Source organism: Scomber scombrus, chromosome 9 (assembly GCF_963691925.1).
Source record: "Scomber scombrus chromosome 9, fScoSco1.1, whole genome shotgun sequence".
Taxonomy (NCBI): Eukaryota; Metazoa; Chordata; class Actinopteri; order Scombriformes; family Scombridae; genus Scomber; species Scomber scombrus.
The window spans coordinates 32,030,565-32,054,342 of NC_084978.1; the positions used below are offsets into that span (position 1 = coordinate 32,030,565).

Below are 23,778 nucleotides of genomic sequence, written 5' to 3' on the forward strand. Positions count from 1 at the left end.
AACATAATGAGAAACTGTATCAGATACTATTTAACACTATAATTTTGCCAACAGATGCAAACATGGAAGGAAAATTGAATCTAAGCCACCTGTTGGACAATAAACCAGGACAAGCTATTGGTATACCTGAAGAGTACAAAAGGATATCGTTGGAGAATGGAACAGTAATAGGAATATAATTACACCATTAGAAGAAATGCCAGAACTTGAGGAAATCACCACAATAAACAGGATTGCGGATATACAGGTAAGTGACTGGTTTCACTTTAAAACAAGCGTCTGCAAGCACATCATCTATAGACTATAAATGTATATGATGTTATTTTTTTTATGTTTCCACAACCAGTCATTTCAGAGTGGTTTACAATCACTAAACACTGTGACTGTGAATGTGCCATTTATTTTTTTTTATAAACTTTAGGTAAAGGTCAGAAAATAACGGTAATAACATATTGGCCATTATTGACGTTATAGCAGATAGCTAAATTACTCTTGATATGTTGCAACACATTGAAGGCCATCATTGATGTCATTATGGAAGAAGTAACTCCTAGGGCACAAAACTGTTTGATTTGTAACTAAAGGTAGTACTGTAAATACACATCCACATACCTCCACTCGTTGGCTTAAGGTTAGTTCGTAGTTAGTATCTCCATGATTCTGTTGGCTACAAAAACCTTATACCTGCAGGACTCAGAGTAAAGCCATGTTAATACCACAGTAGAATCAGACCATAGGAAGGTTCTGTCAATGGGGATTGTGAGTTCAGATTTGATCAGTTTACTTAACTGAGCTCCAGTCAGGGCTGCAGGTAACTCCAAGCTGGGTATAGTCAGTTGCTTTAGAGGAGCTACATGTGATCTGGCCATTACAAATTAGACGTTAGTCGCACCCATCTGGTTTGTTGTTTTCATGTATGCTACTGAGCCGTATCCTCTTTCCCAGGCATCACAGAAAATGTGTAATTCTCTGTCTGTTACTTTAAATGAATCATCAGGGTTATTGCCATCATACCACCTGGGAAAGGAAATGTGAGCCAGATTCACTCTCCCATTCATTCCAGGCTTGTTGCAGGCTACCAGTGGGTATAGGCCGATCCTGTTGCTTATTTTTTACCCAGAGCTACTGGAGCAGAACTTTGTGGTGAATGGAATGATGTATCTAAGGAGTCATATTGCGAAGCCAGCACTTTGTACACATTTCTCATGATTAAAGTTTGGTAGGAAACAGGTCTGTGTTCATATCCCAAGGTATCAGAGACACAATGCCAGCTTAACCCTAGTGCACCCTCTACTGGATCTGTCTGGTTTTGATTCAGCCAGAGCTCAGTACTTTCTGATCTGGCGTCTGATCTGTCTGGGAAATTACTTGCCCATTGCCCTTGCTGTAGTTCTGTACATGGTTTTGGACAGCATATGTTGCACAGCAGGGGCTACATGTTTTGTCAAATGGGAGCACTTGCCATTCATAGACAGTTGGTGCCTCTTTACGTTTCATGCCATGCCACAGGAACCTAAGAAGTGGTTTGTCCTCTGGTAAGATTTACTTGATGGAACATGCCTTTAATATCTCCACTCATAGCAGCTCTGTGCTGGCGAAAACGGAGCAAAATACCAAATAGTGATGGGCCTAAAGTGGGGCCAGGACGGAGCTGGTAATTTAGTACTTGGCCTTGATAAGTGAATGAGCAGTTGAATACAACCCAATGTTTGCCGTTATGTTCCACATGGTGATGGGGAATATACCATGATTCTTGTGACTGATTAATTTGTCCTGCATTGGGTTTTGCAACATAGCCAGCTTGATTTAGTCTTCTAATCTCATTATTGTAGTCTCATTATCAAGTTTTTTTTAAAGTTTGCCTTCAGCTCGGCGAAACAGGACCATTACAGATTCAAATGGAGCTTTCAGCTCGGGTGCACCTTTCTTCCTTAACAGATGGGTTGCATAACCTTCGGTTCCATCTATATTTAAACGTATGGTCTTTACATTCAAAAGCTCCATGGCCTCCTTATCCTGCTTATATCTAGTGATCAATTTTTCATTTCTGAAGGGAAGAGTATCAACTTGCCACAGTTGCTCAACATGGTGTTTCAGTCCAGCATAGGGGTTGGCATGCGATGTTAATAGGCACTGGGCAGAATCAGATAACTCACCAAGAGAAGTAGGTCCTTGTAGAGCCCATTCGAGCCTTGTTCTCACTGCAGCTGGTGTTGCAGTGAGAACTGTTGGCCGTGTTGGACTCTCTCTATAGGTGTGATGAGGAATGGATTATCTGACCCAATGAGGATATGTGGCTGAACTTTGGAGAAGGAGCTTAGGAGACCATGTAAATGTGGGTAGCCCTGCTTAAGTTTATCGGTAGGATAGCTCTCTCAGGGACTGAGGCAGCAGATATCTTGAGGTTTACAGTTCTTCCCTCTATTGTCTCTGTCTGCTGTCTCACTGTGCACAGCTCAAGCTTTTCCGGCTCTCCTTCCAGACCAAGATACTTAGCAGCGCCTAGCAGCAGCATTGTATGCTCCGATCCATCATCTAAGATGGCATAAGTATCAAATGTCTTGCCCTTGTTGTAAAGTCTTACTTTGACTACTTTAAGTAGAACGTTGGGTGACATGCTTTGTGGGTTCATATACAATACTCTAGATGCTGTTTGAGGTCTATTTACATCAAGTATTATACCTAGGTGCTGGCCATTACATTTGGGACAGGGTTTTCCCAGAGTGCAATCTGCTTCTTTGTGAGTTCTACAAAATTTCCAGCATCTATTTTCCTCTTTTAACCATTTTGTCACTTTATTAGTACTTAAGTCCTTAAGGCTTTGACAGTTTGTCAGGTAGTGGGAGGTTGACTGACAATATGCACTTGGACCTCGTTTGGGGTTGTGGGTGATTTCCTGGTGCATTGTTTCCAAATGAAGACTTATGGTCAGCCCCATGGACAATGGTTGCTGATGGGAACTTCAGTCTCTGACCTGTATCTCTCCTTTGAATCTGAGGCACACCGATTTGAAGACTGCTGGTTTGTGCTACAACTGCTTGACATTCTGCCTCTCCTTCAAGCCATGCAGACAAATCCACTAGGTCATAGTGAACATTAGGAGAGGCTGAGCGGGAATGTCTCGCAAAGTTAGAAACTAGCTCTACAGGAAGTTTACTCAACAATCGCTGAACATGTGAAGCACAGGCTAGTTCTGCAGCACCCTCTTCTGATTTGAGTGATTTTAGCATGCCCACTAATGACCTCGCTCTCACAGCAAAGTTTTGAAACCTTTCAGCATCTCCTCGAGCCAATTTAGGGAGATTTAATATGGTCTGTATCTTCTTCAAGGCCAATAGATGCGGTTGACCATACTGTTGCTCTAAAGCTGCCAGTGCCTTCGTGAAAGGTTGTGGGTCATGGGCATTGGAAGGTGCAATATGGCAAGCAGAGGGGAGACGTAGATGATCCAGTAGAAATTTGTACAGTTCAGGTTCCTCTACTGGTTGGTAAAAAGCCATCTTCAACATTACAAATTCATGGGGGTCGTTATGGATGAAATAAGGGAATGAGGGTCCTTCAACTCGCGATGGATACCTCAAACTCATAGTCTGCTGTACAAGAGCCACAGGTACAGTGAAGGTTGGGTTAAGGGGAACTCCAGTAAATTGTGGGGCATACAAAACTGGAGCTGGCTGGGACACAACGTATTGAGGATGGGGCTGCTGTACAGATTGCTGAGGTGCATATTGAAACTGGTGTGAAGCTACATCACTTGGATGGTAAGAAAATGGCTGTGAACTGGTCAATCAAACTTGAGGTGGAGGGATAGGTGGCGGTTGCATTGAATACAATGGCAATAGAGTCCCCTGAGCTGGTGGTAACTGACTGTGAGGGGCCATAGACTGTTTGAGCCATACTGACCCCGTGGGATGATACTGGGGGATGCATTTGGTAAGAAGACACATGGGAAGAAGAGGCTGGTGGTATACGTTCAGGTGGTAGATGGATTGTCGGCACTTGGATCGGAACTTGAGGTGTTAGTAGAGAGAGGGGCCGAATTGTAGGAATATGGGAAGAAGGGATATTAGAGGTCAGAACCAAGCTTGATGGTAAATGGGGGCTGGGTCCATGAGGTGGCAATATTGCGGCATATTGGCGGCAGGCGCTGGGTTTGGTGGTGCATGAGCTGATGTGGCTGAAGGTGGTGAAGAAGGTTCCTGGAGTTGAAGATGTGGACCATGTCTTATATAAGAAACTGAAACAGGTTTCTTAAAGTCACATTCTATGAAGGCAGAGGCCTTATGGATGTGAGGGGAAAGTGTTTGAGCTGACTGGGAAATTTTTCCATGGTTTACACCAAATACTGATTCAGACAAGTTAAGTTCGGATTGGGCCTTCTCACACTGAGACTCTCAGAGATTCAGAGGTTGGTTACATTCATTATGTACTTGCTGGGCTTCTTGGGACTGCATATCACACTTTCCCTCTGAATCTCCCTCTGAGCAGCTTTGTTCATACTGTTCAACTCTTCCAATTAATTCTTTAACCATGCTACTTCCTGTCTTAATAAGTAAGTCTCTGAAACATATTCTGCACACTCTCTCAATTGTTTGGGGGGCTTGCCATAAAGTTCAGTTTGGTAATCTTGCAAATACTTTGGAGGCATTGTCTCCCGTTGTGGCCTTCCTCTCTGCTGTTTCTCCTCTTCAGGTGGAACGGCATGTGGATCCATTGTCCAACATAGATGTTCATCCAGCTCGAAGGACCATGAAAAAGCTATATAGCTGGTGGTGGTGTTGGCTCACTGAACATTGTATGTGGTGTGCACATTTAGACACAGGATCCTGGATGCCGTTTCAATTATTCATTCAACACAGGCCGTTGATTGATAGCAGATGATTTTCTATACAAAGACATTAAAAGAAAAGAAAAAAAGGGTTACAACTCTATATATCAAACAAAGAATAATAACAAATTAGGGTATCATTTAACTTACATTAAATTATGCATCCACAATCTGGAACGTTACTATTTCTCCTTACACAAATTAACTTGGGTATCTGGTACAATAAACAAGAAAACAATCTGTTAATGTTCAATACCTGACACATCAAGAAAATAATCATAAAAGGTAAAAAGTCCACAAAGAACTCACATGGGTTCTCCTTTGTTTCTCTCTGGTATGGTGTGGAGGGAAAAGGGGTTGCAGGCCTGAAGGGAGGAGTTATATAACTTATGGGCGTGGTCTCGCCATGATTGACAGTTCATACTGGTTGTAGGTAGAATAGAGACTGGTGATTTTACAATACACTTAAGAAAACTATATTCATATAATAAAATAATATTTTGATGAAGTGTACTTTTAACAAATGTACTAAATTACAAATTAAGTTATATTATCTTATCAATATGTGATATGCAAAGATTTACTTTCAATACACTTTCATTATATTTTTAACTCTTTTACTAATTACATGTAGTGGAGACATATCAAAAAGTTCACTGTTACTATTCTGTTCTATACTTCTGTGAGTGTGTCTGTGTCTGTGTCATTGTCAGATCTGATACAGATGCATTCCAATATATCAGAGAGATAATTCCAATAATGGAAGCTCCAACAGTTGGGATGCTATGGGAATCAAAGCCTTTGAAATTTGTAAATTTTGCATTGCATTTTTTTTCTGTCTTTCTAAAAGACAATGTGGAACAATAGAGCTGCTGAAGGAAGCATCTGGCTGCTGGTGACAGCTCAGTGAGGACTCCCCGCTAACATCAAGCCAAATGACAACCCTCACATCTAAAAGACACTGGAGGAGAAATGTTGAACCATAAATATTCTGTTTTCAGATGATAAAACAGAGAGCAGAAAAAACACTGACTCCTTTGCAGCCAGCCAAGGACCAATTAGAATTTAGATTCAGTGTGTTAACATGCAGTCTAATGAACATTCAGCTCGCTGATCCAAATGAGTGCTTTTGGCCTCACACACACACAGACACAGGAGGTGAGGTGGTAAAAGAGACAGATGGAGGAAATGCTTGTAGCTGCCTCTTTAGTCCTATTTTCTATTCAAAAGCAGGTTGTTTGTTATTTAATTGCATATTTTGCATAGAGTTGATAGCATCACGTTTGGGGGTCGCTGTATGGGATGACCGCCAGGTTAACAGGGGCAAGAAGATGATAACTCTGCCACTGAAATGCACTTTTTGTGGAAGTTTCTTTTTGCTCTTTCCAAGGATTTTCCATAACTCTTTGAAGTACTAATATGTAGAGATACACTCAGATGTCAGAGTGGAATGTAACTTTCTGTTCATTTTCTTCCATGACAGTATTCCCCTTTTTTTCACCTTTGAGTCAAGCTGTTATTTCTTCTTCCTGCAATTCTCACAATAAATAGTATATGAAGCATTTACTGAGCTGTTGGGAGGTAACAGGTTTTTTATTTGACAGCACAGACTTGTTTTATTGTTTCATAAATATACAGCACATCTGTGATCTGTGATACACTGATCATTTCTCAAAAATATATTATTATATATTATAAATAATATTTTTTCTGAACCTAAACTTTGGTTGTTTGCTTAATAAGTCACATAAATTAAAACAGACAAAAGTGTTACACCATGTTTTCAGGGTCTTTTATTTCAGTTCAGTTTTAGTTTTCATGATGGTTTTACTGTCGTGAAAATTGGATTTTACTTTTAGTTTTAAATTTGTTTTAATGACCTTTGAAAAGAAGTAATGTCAGTTGGCTAGCACTTACTACCATTTATAAAATGAATGGAATTATTTGATGTGTCTATATCAACTCTCCAATACCTCATCCCTACAGTACATGTACTTTGTAGGTGAACTCCTACCATCATTTAGTATTTTATTATTTTTTAATAAACAAATGCTGTTCTAGTGAGTGAATAGTGTCCCTGAAGTAGCAGGTGAAGAAGCTCACAGTCTTTATCTGTTGCAATACAGCCTTTAATGTTTCAGAATCAAAAGCATTCTGTGCATTGAAAATCTCCTCTGGAAACAGGGTTCAAAGGCAAGTTCTTAAACCACACAGTCAAAGACAAAGCAGCCTTCAAAACAATCAGAAAACAGGACGGAACAGAGCGGAGTGTTAGCTTGAATGAATGGAAAATTACCTGAGAAATCAAAGTCCTCTCCTGGATGCTGGTAGGAGAGAGCCAGGCAATACAAACACAGCAATCACACACATGAGGGAAGACAGAGGGAGATTAGAACGTCAGCGTGTGGTGTGCTGCTTTCAAATCCGGGATGCCTTTGACTGTCCTTGTGGCTTACATGATGTAAAACCACCAGAGAGAGGTGTAAGAAACCTGGGGTGCCACTGGCCACTTTTACCGCATTGATTTTGCTTTTGACAGGATGGGTGCAAACGCATGCACGCACGCTCACACACACACACACACACACACACACACTGTGAATGGTGCTGTGATTGCAGCAGCTGTACACCTGTCGAGGGAGTGACGATAGAGCGCGCTACAGATAGGACAAACAGGAAAGAAGGATGAAAAGTTGACGGGCAAACTGAAGGGAAAGCATTATGAGGAGGGGACAATGAAGGGCTGATAACAGCGGGGAAGGGGAGGGAGCGGGGGAAGGGGGCACTGATTTGAAATCCATACCGCTTAGCAACGGCGTGATCCACAAAGGAATGGCTAATACCACTTGTCAAACGCTCGCTTTCATGCTGAGATTTGAGGAGCGTGACCCGGCTTACAGTACAGTCAGCAGCGTGTGTGCAAGTGTGCGTGTGCATATGAATATGTGATAATGTGCAGCTCTCTCTGTGTTGGATCATGAAGCTTATCTTGATGGGAAACTTACAATGCTGGAGACAGATACATCATACAAAAAGGGAGACTGACAGATGAGCTCCGATTGTCCTTCTGACCTTTGACACTGAACTGCAGCCGGTGAAGTGTTGGTGTTGGAGAGGTAGGTTAGGTACTAGCTACTGTAGGTCAAGTTCTACTAACTACAGACTAATGGGGACAGTGTTAAATGTCAGGAACAATTATTTTTTACCTATATAACCATCATTAAATCACTGCATAACAGATCAGATGGACATGCAGAACTGTGTCTCTCTTTTTTAAAAGTTACAGGCATGTTATGTCATTTTCCAGAAAATGTATTCAGAAATGAAGTGTATTGAGTGTCAATTGTATTATTTTATTGAAGTAATTTGAAAATGACAAGATAAAAGTCAATTTTACTGTGTGTGTGTGTGTGTGTGTGTGTGTGTGTGTGTGTGTGTGTGTGTGTGTGTGTGTGTTTTATTTCGTTTTTTGTTTGCCTTTCTATAAAAGTTTAACGCAAAATAGTAATGAACAGTGGATGGTTGTGTGTAATGGCAGTGTGCTCTGTGCAGCATCTCAGAGGCTGCAGACTTATCAACATATCAGTCAGATGCTGCTGACAGATGCTGCCAGGATTTAAAAACTGAAGGAGAAACTTTTCATACAGGATAACCAGCTGTGGATAACAGACTCATCTACATTCATTAACAGATCAGTACAGATGTTTTAACCACGGATGTTCAGATGCTTTTCTTGTTGATAAAATCACTAAATGGCAGACCCATTCCCCACAAAAACACTAACAACTCACTTTGTGCTGTATATTTTCACCATGCAGCTGTACACCACACAGACGTGTGCTCCTCACCTGTGAACCTGACAAAGCATTTTTTTTTTTTCAATGTGTGATTTGTTTTTGAGATTTTCAATATACAAAAAACATGTACAGAAGACCTTATACATATGGACTGACAAGAATACAGGTGTTCATTTTCAAAACTTAGGTCCCAACAATGGTGAAAATTCAAAATTGACCCTCCCTCCCTTCCCACCCCTTCAAAGAAACAATGACATAAACAGGGTAAGGAAAAGAAAGACCAAAAAACAGAACAGTCATACAAACAAACAAACAAACAAACAAACAACAGAAGAAAAATAATAATATGAAATAAATAAATAACAATAAATAAATAAAGTTAGTTTTTTTTAAACATAGCGCAAAAAAGGTATTGACAGCAGCGGTGGTACTAGGCAGTCGGCTTTAGATATATTAGTGTGCATACCTTCACCTACACTCATACACACGAGGTAAATAAAAACAAAAAGGAAAATAAGTGTGAATACGTAGATCAGAAAAAAACTATTGTGCTGTGTGCTGCTGATATGGGGAGAATAGAATTTGGCTAGATGGTGCAGGGCTTAGGTGCAGTGGAAGGGGCTGCTCAGTCATTTGGTACAATTTGTACAATACTGAAATAGTACCTTTAAGATGGGGATTAGTTTCAAGGATGGTGTCAGTAAGGGTGGAGGGAGGGATGGCAGGGAAGCCAGGGAAATGATTACAAATCAATCAAATTTAAAAATCTCTTATATGTAGGTATCTAAAGAAATGAGTTGATTTTAACTTGAATACATGCGCTAACTGTTCAAAGGAAGCAAATGTGGCGTCAGTGTAAAGATGTTTAATGGACATAATCCCTTGATCCTTGTAGATTAGAAAAGCCTTGTCAATCACAGAGGGGTTCAATAGAGTATTGGAGTCTACAGGGGCCAGCACAGATATAGTCTGCAGTGCAAAGTGACGTTTGAATTGAGTCCAGATTCGGAGGCACTTTTTGACTATGTGCGGGTGGCGATACATCAGTGGGAGGCACAAGAGGAACATAAGAGATGAGGAGCCACATGAGGCTTCCTCAACCTGCAGCCATGGCAGGGAATTGACTGTTAGTGCAGCAACAGTGCAATCTAGCTCTAATGTTCCCCGCCCAGTAGTAGAGTAAAAAATTGGGGAGAGCTAGACCACCCAGCTCGTTGGGCTTTTGTAGAATCCTTTTTTTAATTCTCAGGGCTTTCTTGTTCCAAATGAATTGAGAGATTATGTTGTCAAGTGAATGGAAAAAATGTTTGGGAAGGAAGATGGGTATGCACTGAAAAATAATTTGGGAAGTACATTCATTTTAATGCAATTTATCCGTCCAGCAAGAGACAGGGGTGAGAGAGACCACCGATGGAGGTCCTGAATTAATCTAGCCTACACGGAAGAAAAGTTAAATTTAAACAACTGAATAGTTTTTAGTTATACATACTCCCAAGTATTTAAAATGTCTTGAATGCTTAGAAAGAGGATAGGCTGAGAACAGCCAGAGAACAGGCAGAGTGTACACGCATAGTGCTCCCGCCTCTTTAAAATCTTGATAATGTTCCATTAAAATAACAGTGAAATATGCTCCAGTGACTTCTAACCAGGTTTTGTTGGTCAATAGCACAGTCGCTTTCCTCTGCCTCAAAATAGCTATGTACCAACAATGCACCTAACCACACCTCATTTTAGACCAACACGCCCACTGGTGCACAGATGAGTGCATGTGCATTTTCAAATGTCTAGGTCATAATGTAGCAAAGACACATACATCGCACCGGGCGCCGCCGATGTATGTTGTATTGTTGCAACAACAAACATTTGACAGAAACACAGGGTTTTTTTCATCTTCCAAAACCATTTTTCCACGTTTTCACAGATGGCTGACCCTAAAGGATACCAAGCACAGCTAAAACAAACAGTGGATTATGGACTTACATTCATCACTTGGACACAAACACAGCTCCATCCCTTTGATACTCAGAAGTGTTAGCTCTGCTGCCTCGTTGAAATTCCTGCTTATCACCCTTCACGGAAATGAGCTTTTGTCCTTCTTGGACCATCTTAGTTTTAAACAGTGAAACAGTTCCTCAGGGCTGCTCTCTTATTTATCCAATATTAGATGTGACCTCCCTTTGCTGATGCATTTTTTATTCTTTTATGATGAAGGTTGGATTTTGGTTAAAATGGCATAATTTTTTTTCTTCTTTAACTTCCTGTGGTTGTGGAAGTGAAGCCAAAACATCAGTTTCATGCTTACAGTCAAAGTTCTTTACTTGTTGGGCTTGTGAGTTCTCAGTATTTTAGCATTCCTCTGCCCTGATCAGAATCTATCCCACCACTGCTTCATGTTACATTCAAGGTTATCAGTGGAAACATATCAGTTACTGTGATAATGAGACAATGGTTAAGTAATAACCACAGATCTTCATCGATGCCCCTGATATGCCCCCTCATCTGGTTTTCATGAATAATTTTACATGATTGTAATTTTATTATAAGGTTTGTCATCATTACAGGGTTTGTAATGTGATTTTTTTCTGTCACACATTTTACAAAACTAGCGGGAGGTACTCTGTAGTGATCATTAATATTAATTTTATATTTTCATATTATTCATCTTTGGTGAATTAGAGGCCTATCACTGCTTCCAAATGCATTATCTATAATACAGAGGTTGTTTCCTCACTGAGATCTTAAACAGGTAAGATCTATCTCCTTACACATTTAAGGAGTCTCATTTCGGATTTATCAGGACAAGACAAATTTAACTCCTTTCTCAAATTACTGATAAAAATGTGTCTAGTTTCAAAGACGGGAATTTGGCAGTGATGTGCGATAACTGTGCACCCTTTCACCACACACCACTGCACCATTATCTGTACAGCCTCTGGATGGGACACACAGTTCACATTGTATTATACTGATACTCTGACAGATAGAAGAGGAAAATATTATAAACCTGCTGATGACAGAGAAATATAATAGTTATCTGGTACGTATTCTAGTAATGTATGTAGCATGTGAAGCTCACTGTACTGACCGAAACCTCCATAAGGATATTTTTTGAATATTATACAGAACCTGAAATAATAAGTTATGTGAACTAGGGCTTTGGATTTTGTTTTCTTAATGTTTCCTTTTAATATACCTGTAGATACTGATGTCATGTTTTTATGGAGTCATGTATGTATCTGCTGTTGCCTTCATTGTTATGCACACAGTATTAGAATTGGTCAAATGAGTCACTTAATGAAATAAGATAAGAACATTACTGTTGACACATTTTCTTATTGTCATATGATGGATTGATCTCAGATCTTTGTCAGCAGCTGGAGATAAATATGTGTTTGTGTTGAGCCTCAGTAATGAAGTGAAATGTTCAGTGATGAACCTAACCATAGCCCTGCTCATAAGCACATCAAATAAATCTCCAACACTGCCTTTTTTTCAATTTCAACATCCTTTGTGTCACCCAGACTTAATTACTGTTATGTTGTGTTGTTAGGTTTGTCACACACTATTACTAAAAGTCTTCAGATAGTTCAAAATGCAGCAGCTAGAATTAACTAACTTAACTAACTCGAGAAAATTTGACCACATTATACCAATTCTAGCCTCCCTTGATTGGCTTCTTATACATGTTATAAGATCCTAAAATGAGTATCATACTGGTCTGACTTTCTCTCATTTCTATTGTATGTAATATGTTTACTAGACCCAATCCTGATCTTATTTATTGATATAAAAGTACCAAACTGAATGGCCAAGCTATTTCAAGTTTATTGTCCCTTTGCACTTCAATCTGTTGTCAGTTTTGTCATTAACATGTCATGCCTCCAATGCTTTCACTTAATATTAGTTTTCCTTTAATTCTCCTCATTTAAATACAGATTTGAGCAAAACAGGTCAGATGATGAGAGAGGAACCAAGCAGCTTAGACAGAGGAGAGGAGCAGGAGAGGGGAGCTGTGGGAGTATCAAGTGAGAACTTACCTGACTGCTGGAATAGAAATGAATTTGAAGACCTTTTCTTATAGGGTCATTGGGGACAATGAGAACAGGAAAACTGAGGTACATGTTCTCTAGTGAATGGGAGAACTGTAGGTAGACCCATATGGCAACAACAATGACACACTTATGACATATCTGAGAAATAGAATAAATGAACACACAGTCACACACACAGTCAAAAATTAGCAGACTTACTAAAAAGATAATATGAAAAAAGTTCTAGAATCACACTTTCTGAAAACATAAGCTGATATTTTAGATTCAACTCACAATGCCCTCAAAACTGTGTATTATATTTCCAGAAATAACTGGACTAACTCTGATCATACAAGTACAGATGATAAATGGTGTAAATGTTGGCCGCGTTCTTCACTTAAATGTCACATGTACAGACATTTTACATTTCATATCAAAAGAGATGAGGTGAGCATTATTGGCAAGTATTAAACATATTCTCATCCTCTATTCATATATCATCATAAGAAGAGGTGTGCACTACTTTTCGTACGATATCATACGAATTTAAATACATGCAGTAACATGAGTGGGAGTGGCTAGCCTACCCATGATCCTCAGCGAACGTTACTTGTTGTGAGGAATAAACATTTGTGTCTCAAATCTTGTGCTCATAGTTTTCTACAGCTTCTGAAGCTCAGATACACTATGAGGATAATAATAAGGCTGTGAAACAAGTGTTTACATCAGTGGGCATTCCCAGTGACGTCATGCACTCCCAGAAGGGAACCCCCTCTGCCTCCTCCCACTTTTTTATATTTCATTGAGAAAATCTGGCACAGGAAGTACATCACTTTGTCTTCTTCATTGCTCCACGAGCCAGACACACCAGCGACCCCGCCAAGTGTCTACATTGAAACTACATTTTCATTCATGTAAACCTGAATTACAAAGTTTAGACCAACAGTCTCACAGCAGGAGCTGGTATTACAGTGACAACCAAAGCTGAAAGCACTTCATTAAGCAAAAAGTCATCTTAGTGTGAACCTCAGAACCTTCATTTTCTTGAACTAGAGAATACAACTGCAGATGGAATCACTAGTGAACTACTGAAGTGGCCTTGACAATGCTTTTTTTTATGTCCGTTGTGTTTCTGCTCAGATGAGCCTCTGTAATGGTAGGCAAAAAAATTGAATTTACTCAAAACTGAAAAGTAAGTTCCAAAGCCTCATAGGCTGCCATTGTCTGAACCATAGGTTGGAGTTGTCTGTATCATAATAGGCAGGTTATTTTAATGTTATGGCTGATTGATGAACATGGTCTCTACCTAGGACTAAATTTAAACCCTTCAATTGACTTGCTTGACACGCAGGAATTGACATCATTACATTGAGCTGTGTGTGTAGAGGGGCATTGAGGGGCATGCAGGAGATTGAAACAGACAGCAAGTAAAAAACAACTTACGTTCACTCAAACTTTGCACTGTTAAGTTTTACAACATTATTAATAATAATAACTATTAAAGGAGTTTCATACTTATACTTTAATACTTAAAGGAGACTTGAAAAAACAAAGAAGAAGGGTGACATCCCCAGTTTGTTTTTACAATTTGTAAGATGATATCAATCAGGTTTTGTATGCACACACACACACACACACACACACACACACACACACACACACACACACACGTAACAACCTGATTTGAGCCCTGAAAGTTTTCTTTTATTTTACTTTTTATAAGCTTTTAATATGAAGGAGGAAATGTTGGGTTTTTATCAGGAAACATTAAATATAGTTATATTAATATAGTTGCAAGCAGAAGCAGAAGCACTTTTCCCCCTGTTAAAGGGGCGTTTTAGGGTATTTTTCTTATTCAATTGAAGGGGCTAAGAACAAAGGATGTAAAGCAAGATTTTACATTTGTGACATTGGGCTATACAAATCAAACTGACTTGACTTGAATCAGCTCCACCTTTTCCATCTCATTACTGCCTGTGCACAAACAACCATTCCTCACCGTCATGAAACTAAAAGCCAAAAACACCAAAACGATTTTCCATCAGTCAGTCATGTTTAACCAGATACCCAACGTTGCTACAAAACAACTTGATGATTATTTAACTTCTTTAAAAATATAGTGAAATATTAATAATAAGACTGCAGTCATGCTAGCAGCTCTGTGAGGCTGTATTTTGGCACAGCAGTGCAAGAGCTAAATGCTTACATGAGCAAGCTGTCATGATCATAGTAACCATGCTAACATGCAGATGTTTAGCAGATAATATCTACCATAGTTTGGAGTTAGCAAAAATATCCAGCTCAGGCTGATGGGAATGCCTAGTTTTGCTGGTATTAGATTACTTGATCGTAAACCAGTGCTGGACAAATTAAAATGTTTATTAAAGGTTTCTTTTGTTTTGTTTATTTGATTGTGCAAACTGCAGAGAGATGGGAAACATGGGTGGAGAGAGTAGTAGACTATAACACTTCACCATCTAATATTTGTTGAGTCATTTTAGTCATTTGGAACAAATGGGACAGATGGACACTGTTAGCTGTAGAGCTAACACAATGTGAAGAAAAAAGTGTAACTTAAGGACAGTTTGCAAAGGAAGGAAAAGATTAGCTTTTTTCAGAAGAAAACAAAGTACAAGATCCTCAACTGCAGTGTCCAATTCTTGTTACTGCTCTTCCCTCCAATTCAGTAATACAACTATGGTGCTGCTGACCTCTGCCTCACATGATTGATGCTGTGCATTTTATTGTCCTCCTAATTTGAGTGTGTGTCTTTGCACACATGCATGCTTGTTGTGTGTTTGGTCTGATTATGGTTGCTTATCAGTTGTCCCTGGCCTGTCTTTGTCCTCAGCTGTCATTACTGTGGTCTGCTGACCACTTGCAGGGGACGAGCTGTGTGTGTATGTGTGTACTGTGTACCACTTGTGTACACCAGACACACTGTGAAGGGGGGGGGGCTTCAGAATGTTGCCAGTAGTCACTGAAGCAGAGTCCTGTTGAATCGATTCTTTAATTAACAGTCCAGCCTCTGTCCATACTTTCATTATCTCATATCTGTCCTGATAAGGCAATGGCTGCCTTATCAACTAACAGCATCCATGCCTTCTAAAGTTTGGAGAGGATAGCCTTTGTTGGCAGATAGCCCTGGTACAGAATAGAAAATAGCTGTCAGTAATGTTACAAGCCATATAAACAGAGGAGAGAAATAGAGAGGGGAGACCTCTTTTCACGCCAAATCTTTTTTTTTTTTTTTGCAATGATTTCTGAACTGTTAATGGAAAATTCAAGAAATCTCAGACGTGTCTGTTTACCACACTGATATATCCGGCAGTCTTGCTGTTACAGTAGAAAAAATAAATCTAACACATGATCATGATCTGTATCTTTCTATAAGCTTATGTGTTCATGCATAATTGCATTTGCCACTGGCCAAAAGCCTTCCATAACATATTATCTAACATTATCTAATGCATAGATACAATTGACCGGTGTTAACTTATACATAAAGTGGGTGATAGGAGGAGAAGGGGTATCTAACAAAAAAATATTTCAACAATACAAATATACCTCAGAGAGCTGGAGGCAGGAGTGGTGCAACTTGGGATGGGGGTGCTGCAGCTGAATCAGCTCCATCAGCGCTGTCAGGACTTTTTTGAATTAAGCAAGCCGAAATATGCCTATCACCCCATACCCACTTGATCCCAGCAATCTCTGAGTACAGATGATGCCATTGAAAGCATTCAATCTCAATTATACTGCATCACAAAGTTGAAGATTTAAAGAGAGACAGACAGAAGTGAGTGAAGGATAATAGTACATTCAGTTAACACCAACTCTCTGAAGATGCTAATATCTCCACCTTAATTGAGTCTGGCAATTAGTGCTGGTCTTAGTGAATTAGACTGTTTTTGATATTAGGCTTATTTGCATAGAAAGGGCCCAATTTTGTGCCAAATGTATGAATATGACCTTATTTATATACATGCGAATGGCAACAGTGCACCATGATGCTATTTGCTTGGCAGCACAGTTTGCAGTGCATTTCACCCTTTGCAGGTGCTTTGTGCATTACACCCTATCTTTTTGTCTCATTTGCACAGGTTTAGGTCCACCAAAGCTACACAATCCTTTGGTGGATTTGGCCCTGTGTTTTCTCATTGTTTCGTGATTTGTTGATGACACTGACAACAGAACAAATATTCAATTTGCAAGTGCATAATTTTCAGATCCAACAGGAATAAAATTACTCCCCTTTAAAGTTGGATGCCAGTTTTCTTTCTAGACAAAATGAAGCTTAGTGAAAGTTCAGACAGGAAGACCACCTTTTTGTATGCTCACGTTATAGTTTTATTTCTCATTCTTTAGTCATCCTGATCCTTCTCACAGCTCATACTGATCTCTGTCAAAGCTCATATTTTCCTTGCTGTTATTTCTGGAGCATCAATTGACACATCAGCTGTTCACATCACCTGGTCAAGTCTAACCAATAGCACGGTGACACACCTTCATTGTCAGCCTATCATATTGCAGCTGTCTATTTAAATGTTGTCCCTCTCTGCTCAGGTGCTCTCTCGATGCTGTTTTTCGCAACCCACCACCTCCCCATCACCACCTCCCCATCACCACCCAGTCTTCAGATTCCTCAAAGCAACACTTTAACTTCATCAGCCCGATCAGTTTCAGCCTTAAGATGACTTGTTGTGATTTGGCCCGAGATTGATTGATCGAAGTCATCAGCCACCACCACCAGTGTCTGGACTCCATGGAGGATCTATCATGCTGATGCTCAGGACTTACGTCCTTCGATTCAAAAATTCTCCCTGCAGAGTCCAAGCGCCAAAGACTATGACAATACCTAATCATTAATATCATCTGCATAATAAACATTATTTTTACTTCATCTCTGGTCTCTCCTGATTGAAATGGCTTTACCTTTCCACAGATGCCTGTAAGGATAGTCTGTCTGTGGTGCTACTTTAGGTTAAGGATGGCCCCCCGGAAGTCTGGGACATACACATCCAGGTCCATGATCGACATTGAAAGTCATTGTGCTCAAAGTTTCTTAGGCTGGAGTTTGGTCTTTAAAAATTATATGGTTATATAAATTGCCTTCCAATCTTCTCTGTACAGGCACACTATCGTCAACTGATTGTCATAATCAAAAGAAACTTGAATTAAATGTCTCCCAGACTTCAAAGCAGAATCACAAGCAAGTGGTGTGAGCTCAACTAAAAAAGATGTTAACATGCATGAAAATATGATTTCAGATACTCTACCTATGTGTCCAACGCAAAGTTAATTCAGACATCCCAACTCTCCCTGAAGTTCCAGGAGTTTCCCGCATATTGATAGCGGCTCCCTGACGAGCGCAAATTAGATCCAATCTCCCGGAATCTGGAGCAGGCGAGCAAGAGTGCGCGCTAGAGAGTGACTGCACTTTTGTGTTTGTGTGACTAGAAATGCAGCGCGTGTGAGAGCAAAGCGTCCTGATAGCTCTGTGTTGCTGCTTATTAGACCAATCGAACACCCCCAACCCCCCGGACCGAACCTCCCTGAAATGAGTTTTTGCAGGTTAGGATGTCTGTTAATGCAAATAACAGAAGAAAGGAGTGGTCATCCACCTCCAGGTAATCATGACATTTATATTATCAATCAAACAGAACAGGATTGCCATACCACATAGCTTGAGATGGAACATGTTTCAGATTCATGAAGGCCATCTCAGTGTGGAGAAATGCAAAAGACAATCAACAGAATCCTTCTTCTGGTCTGGAAAAAAAAAAAGACACAGAGACTGATTAGTGGATGTGACACAGGCAAACTAAAGAACCAATGATGGTGGCTTACCTACCAGCAGCCTTATGGGACAAAGTTAGAACATCTCAAAGGCAAAGAGTATTTGGTTGTCAGTGATTACTATTCAGATTTTGAATTGAATTGAATTGAATTAAAAAGGGATGTCATGATATATAAACATAGCACAAAAAGTAAAGAAGTGTGTGTTTGGTAGATTATTTCTTTGTTGTAACAATGCTTCTTGGCAATGAATCTTAAACTGTTGGAAAGCCTGTTTATTTCCCTTTTAAATGGTGCCACATGTGTAAGGAACATGCATTTGTGGGATGAGTAGCAGAGCTGAGTATGTGGGTTGCGCCCATGAAAAATTTGGCAAATCGTCTCTGCCAATGCCAAACAGCTTATTTTGCTGTTGCTATTGACTCTTGTTTTGAGCTTCTGGTACCCCCTACCACCTCTGGCGTTCTCCCCCTGTCTCAAACACTTTATAATACAATGTCCCGGTATCTGCCCATCGTGTTGTTTTGGGGGCGTGGTCCAACTATCGAACAGCTGTTTCCCATTAAGTCCAAGTATTTTTAAAAAGAGTCTCTGCATGCATAAAAACACATCTAAAAAGCACAAATAAATTTAAATACAATATAAAAACACCACACGATAAATATTGATAAAAGCACACACACAATCCATTAAAAACATGCAATATAAAACATGCTGCTATTGGAGATGGGTAATAGAAACGGCTAAAAACACTTGAGCCACTTTGACATAAACACACCCACAACTGACACATCATATACACATCCTTTCATGACATTGGTAGGAACATACACCTACTGTCCTTATCTACACCCACACCCAGAGTCTCAGATCATTTAAGATCATTGGTAGGGACAATTTAGTAGCACACTGACATTTGTGGTGACATGTTCCTACCATTCATACTTGAATGCCGATGTATTTCTCCAACTACCCCTAACCCTAACCCTTTCCTCAACATATAGTGAGGAATAAAAGCAGTCTGAGACTTGAGAAGCTTGTTCCAGATAACACCTACTGTCTTAAGAGGTGATTAAAAAAGGTTTGCAGCATGTACCTCCCACCCTGTAAATCCAGGATAATTTTCCAAAAGCAGGAGTGATTTGAAGCAGTGGAAGGTCACATTGGCAAACTGTTCCACTTTGCTGACACAATTAAACAATGATAGGCTGAGCTAAAAACTTTCCACTTTCACTGAGATACATTTCCCTCTCTCTCTCTCTCTCTCTCTCTCTCTCTCTCTCTCTCTCTCTCTCTCTCTCTCTCTCTCTCTCTCTCTCTCTCTCTCTCTCTCTCTCTCTCTCTCTCCCTTTTCAAATAGGCTGTAATAAATTGCAAAGTTATTAAAAAAAGAAAATGGTTCAGATTGCAAAGATAGCATCTCTATCTTTTTTTTTCTGAGAAATGAAGGCAGTGCAAGTGAGAGAGATTAACCCTTTCTCATAAATTCTCATTAAAAGTCACTAATCTGTCCTTTTTGTGATGAAAGAGGGTTGTGTGCAGTCTCATCTGAAGCTGCAGTTTAATAAGAAGTAGAATATAGCAGAATGTCGTAGTAAAGACAATGGGACACTGGCCCACAGGTAACACAAGCTACACTAAACTGTATCATCTGAAAATACTATAAAAACCTGCCTATCATGAATACAAATCTGTCACTGAACACTTAAGCAATGTATTTTGTAACTACATTTGGGGGAAAAACTGAATATGAGAGGAAGAGTGAGTGTGTGGTAGGTATCACTATTTCTCTCAAGAGCAAGACAGGGGTCAGTGCCCATAAGCCTGCAAGCCTGCAAAGCTAAAGGGCCTGCAATTAGTAGGGTTTTACATCACATGAACACAGCTGACAAGCACAAGGGTTGAGGACACTCGAGAAAATCAACCACCTTATGAAACTAGTTATGATTAACCCTTTGAACCCCAGGGGTTTTTGTTTGTTTTTAATGGCCTTCATTTAAACACTTAGGGCACAGTCAATGTGCCTGTCACCCAGGTATGCCATGTATTGTTTTGTTTTGTTTTTCTATGTTAGGCTACATATAAATGTAAGTAGTTCTTGTGAGTAGTGCTATGCATGCTTTATGAGACTTTTTCTGAAAATAAAATGTTGAAACGTTTTGTCTTTATGTCTTTATGTTTTTAATACAGCATAAATATCCATGTGGATTGATAGACAAGATTGTCGGGGTTCCAGGGAAATATGAACCATGTTGATGGAACACGCTAACCCTTAGTAACATCATAAAATATAGTGATAGAGCCATACAAACAAAATACAGAAAATGTTTTTGATTATAGAGATTGATTTGCTGATTGTAATTGTTTTGTATCAGCCAACAAGGAATCAGTACATTTAGTGATACCATTCTGATTGCTATCAAGTCTGATCATTTTTTTCATGCCCAAAGATAAATAACACCAACATTCCTGACTGAGGTTATGATAATCTATCAATGAAAGGGTTAAGTAAGACATTCTGATTTTTGCCACAGCGATATACATCCAAATGCAATGAAAAAATGGTCAATGCCATCATTACCTATTAAGTTTTCAATTTTTACTCATGATATGAGTAAAATTGATTTGAGAAGGCCACAGGTGGATTGAGATTCACGATAATGGGCTCAGCCTGGGCCTGAGGATGGTGGAGGCTCCAAATCTAACAGATCAGAGTCTGCTGATAGAGGATGTGTTACTGGAGATGTGTGGAACTGAACTTCTAAATGCACAATCTGAAGCTGATGTCGCAGTGCTTTAAACTGCTGTTTCTACCATGCAGTTAATTCATTGTGCCTTTCCTCTTGGGCCTCCTGCTGAGCTATATGAGCCTGAAGAGGTCAGACAGGGTTAACTCTTTACTTTCATCCTTAGTGCTCTCCAGTGTTGAGCAAGTTACTTGACAATCTTAATTAATTTCATATTACATACATACATATTATATTACTTATTACTAGCAGCAAAAGTTGTGAGATATTTTCAAAACTTGCACATATAAAAACCAGGCATATGCACATGATTTACAGTATAGTGTGCACAAGCATCAACATCAATCATCCTGTCTCTTAGACTCGATTCCAACTAGGCTGCTTAAGGAAGTCTTCCCCTCAGTTAGCACTTCTTATTAGATATGATCAATCTGTCTTTAGTGACAGGATATGTACCACAGTCCTTTAAAGTAGCTGTCATTAAACCACTTCTTAAGAAGCCTACTCTTGACTCAGAGGTTTTAGCCAACTATAGGCCCATATCTAACCTCCCCTTTCTCTCTAAGATCCTCGAGAAAGCAGTCTCCAATCAGCTGTGTAACTTTCTAAATAATAACAGCTTATTTGAGGATTTTCAGTCTGGATTCAGAGCTCATCATAGTACAGAAACTGCACTGGTAAAAGTTACAAATGACCTCTTAACTTCATCAGACAATGGGCTTCTCTCTGTCCTCGTCCTGTTAGATCTTAGTGCTGCCTTCGATACTATTGATCATCAAATCCTGTTAAAGAGACTTGAACATTTAATTGGCATTAAAGGAACAGCATTAAAATGGTTTAAGTACTATTCATCAGATAGATTTCAGTTTGTAAATGTTAATGATAAATCCTCCATGCAAACAAAAGTTAGACATGGTGTTCCTCAGGGTTCAGTGCTTGGACCAATACTATTCTCCTTATATATGCTTCCTTTAGGAAACATTATTCGGAAACACTCAATACATTTTCATTGTTATGCAGACGATACTCAATTATATCTATCAATAAAGCCTAATGAAATCAACCAGTTAACTAAACTACAAACATGCATCAAGGACATAAAGGCCTGGATGACCTGTAACTTCCTGCTATTAAACTCAGAAAAAACTGAGACAAACACCTCAAAAAACACATTATCTAATGATATAACTATTCTGGATGGCATTACTTTGGCCTCCAGCACCACTGTAAGGAACCTAGGAGTTATATTTGACCCGGATTTATACTTTAATTCCCACATAAAACAAATTTGAAGAAATGCCTTTTTTCATCTGCGTAATATTACAAAAAATTGACACATTCTGTCTCAAAATGATGCTGAAAAACTAATCCATGCATTTGTTACTTCTAGGCTGGATTATTGTAATTCATTATTATCAGGCTGCCCTAACAAGTCTCTAAAGACTCTCCAGCTGGTCCAGAATGAAGCTGCACGCGTTCTGACAAAAACTAGAAAGAGATCATATTACTCCTATTTTAGCTTCACTGCATTGACTTCCTGTAAAATCTAGAATAGAATTTAAAATCCTTCTCCTCACTTTTAAAGCTCTTAATGGTCAGGCTCCATCATATCTTAAAGAGCTTATAGTACCTTATGTACCTACCAGAACACTGCGCTCCCAGCATGCAGGCCTACTTGTGGTACCTAGTATCTCTAAAAGTAGAATGGGAGGCAGAGCCTTCAGTTATCAGGCTCCTCTCCTGTGGAACCATCTCCCAGATTGGGTCCGGAGGGCAGACACCCTCTCTACTTTTAAGAGTAGGCTTCAAATTTTCCTTTTTGATAAAGCTTATAGTTAGGGCCGGCCAGGCTTGTCCTGGACCAGCTCCTAGTTTATGCTGCTATAGGCTTAGACTGCCGGGGGACTCCCATGATGCACAGAGCTCCTCTCTCCTCCTCCCTCTCTCTCTCTATCCATCCATCTATATCCATTAACATTCATGTACTATTAATACATTCAATAACCTAAACTTCTTCCCCGGAGTTGTCTGTGCTTTCTCGTCTCACAGGCAATCTGGGCCTGTAGACGTCCGGTTGACAGATTCCAGTCCCGGACCTACTAGCTTCAATGTTAAGTTTCTATGTGCTTCTCTCTCTCTCCTATTCTTCCTCTCTCTCCTCTCTACCCCAACCGGTCGAGGCAGATGGCCTCCCACTTTGAGCCTGGTTCTGCATGAGGTTTCTTCCTGTTAAAAGGGAGTTTTTTTTCTTGCCACTGTCGTCAAGTGCTTTCTCATGTGGGAATGTTGGGTCTCTTTAAAAATTAAACTAGAATAGTACGGTTTAGACCTGCTCTATGTGTAAAATGCCTTGAGATGACTTTTGTTGTGATTTGGCGCTATACAAATAAAGATTGATTGATTGATTGATTGTTTGAAGCAGAATAGCATCCTTGTGTGACAGCATTTGTGCTCTGCAAGCACACAGAACAGTATCCATGGGGCTGTGTTGAGTGCAAGCTAACCTGAACACTGACCATGACCTTGGATTGGCTGTTTGGTTTGATCACTGGCACAATCAAAGATTGATGACACAACAG

General features: G+C 39.7%; 1 long non-coding RNA gene across 2 annotated transcripts in view; it reads left to right on the plus strand.

Moving 5' to 3' along the window:
• The window catches only part of LOC133985510 (uncharacterized), a 221,503-nt gene that overhangs the window by 100,693 nt on the left and 97,032 nt on the right, over nt 1-23,778 (plus strand). The window contains exons 2-3 of one of the 2 annotated variants that reach the window (XR_009925473.1): nt 23,049-23,222; nt 23,418-23,443. This is a non-coding gene — a long non-coding RNA (uncharacterized LOC133985510). Of the gene's footprint in view, nt 1-23,048; nt 23,223-23,417; nt 23,444-23,778 lie in introns of those variants that run through there. The other variant, XR_009925472.1, reaches the window with a different exon arrangement.